Raw genomic sequence first — 2006 nt, 5'->3', positions numbered from 1 at the left:
TTGACTGAAATAATGAAGAACAGCAGTTATAGAGGGCAAGTTTCTAAAATTTTGAATTTTGATCCCATGTCTGATATGGTGAATGTCGAAGATGATCAGCCTGAAATGATTTTTGGACCAGTATTGAATGGTGAGTCTCCAGAGAGCAATGTTCCACCTTTTTATATTAGTTTAAGATTGCATGATTTTGTGTTACATAACGCCATGTTCGATTCTAGAGCTTCACACAATCTTATGCCAAAGGTGATCATGGATAAGATGGGTTTGGACATCACCAGGAATTACCATGATCTCTATTCATTTGATTCTAGCAAAGTAAGATGTATCGGTCTCATCAAAGACTTGGTCGTAAGTCTGGATCAAATCCCAATGAAGAATGTTTTGATGGATATTGTTGTGGCTGACATCCCTCCCCGATTCGGTATGCTTCTTTCCAGGTCTTGGGCAGCAAAATTGAAAGGGACACTGCATCTAGATTTCTCCTATGCAACGATTCTGGTGTTTGGCCAAATGAGAAAACTGTATAGTGAACAAAAAATGAAATACATGATTGCAAGCAAGGAGAAACCAAGTAATCATCCGATTAATTATGTACATACAGAACTAGAGTCGTTTCTTTTGTATTCAGATAGTTTTCATGATAATGATAGTCAATTAGTTGTAGTGGATGATATTCCAGAAATAGCAGCAAATTTCAGAGAAGTTTTGAAGAAACAAGGACAAGAACAGAAAAACGCCATTGAGAAATTAGCTGAAGGTAATGGACAGCAAGCAGGAAAAACAGAGCCAACAGAATTTCAGCACCTGGAAAAAGAGGAAGAAGGTTTGTGGACCATGGATTTTGACGGTGCAGTGGGAAATGATGGTGCTGGAATTGGTATTTGGGTATGCAGTCCTTTTTCCACCCCGAACAAAGTGCCTAGTAATGTGCGGGTATGTTCTTACAAATTAGCCTTTGATTGTTCGAACAATGAAGCTGAGTATGAAGCTTTGATTGCTGGCCTTAAAATTATAAGAAAGCTAAATGCTAAGAGGATTACAGTATATGGCGACTCTGAATTGGTGATTAAGCAGGTCAGAGGCGAATATCAAGCAAAGCATCCTCGGATGCGGGCTTACTGAAATGCAGTTCTAGACATCCTGAAATTATTTTTAGAATATACCTTGACATGTGTGCCTCGTGTTCAAAATTGCATTGTCAGCACTTGCCATGGCAGCAAGTAGTTTGAAGATTCCAATGAACTCTAGTAATAAATTCGAAATCCATGTCAAGCATCATCCGATTGTCCCGGACAATCAAAGATATTGGCAAGTTTTCCAAGATGATGAGGAGATTGATGATTTTCTGCAAAACAAAGGTAAGTTCAAAGAGACCTTAATTGATGTAGAAAATGATGATGATAAAGATGATGTGCAGATCAATCAAATGGATGTGTTGCAGCTAAAGAATAACATCATTCCTAAAGGCTTGATACCTTTAGAAGAACTCTTTGATCAAGATGACGTAGCCTGCAAACCAACATTACAGCCAACAGAGAAGGGTGTTGAAGAGGTCAATGTCAGGATAGCTGCTAATCCTAAAATGGTAAAACTATCTAAAGCATTGCCACAAAAGATAAAGGCCAAGTATGTCAATTTGCTATCATCTTTTGCTGACGTGTTTGCTTGGGACTATTCTGACTTGAAGACATACGATACCAATATAATTCAACACACTATACCCATCAAGCCTAATCAGAAGCCTTTTAGACAGAAGTTAAGAAGGCTAAATCCAAAATTGCTGCCATCAATTGAAAAGGAGATAAACAGGTTGTACAAATAAGGAATCATTGTTCCCATCAGATTTTCAGACTGGATCTCTAATTTGGTGCTCGTACGAAAGAAGACAGGTGAGATTCGCTTGTGCATTGATTTTAGGAATCTCAATAAAGTTTCATTGAAAGATAACTATCCGCTGCCCAAAATGGATCATATACTTCAGTGAGTAGTTGGGGCGTCTCGTATGT

This window comes from Pinus tabuliformis, chromosome 4_2 (assembly GCF_031772625.1).
Source record: "Pinus tabuliformis cultivar Carrire ecotype Pingquan chromosome 4_2, CPIR1, whole genome shotgun sequence".
NCBI classification, from domain to species: domain Eukaryota; kingdom Viridiplantae; phylum Streptophyta; class Pinopsida; order Pinales; family Pinaceae; genus Pinus; species Pinus tabuliformis.
This window is presented reverse-complemented; position numbering follows the sequence as displayed.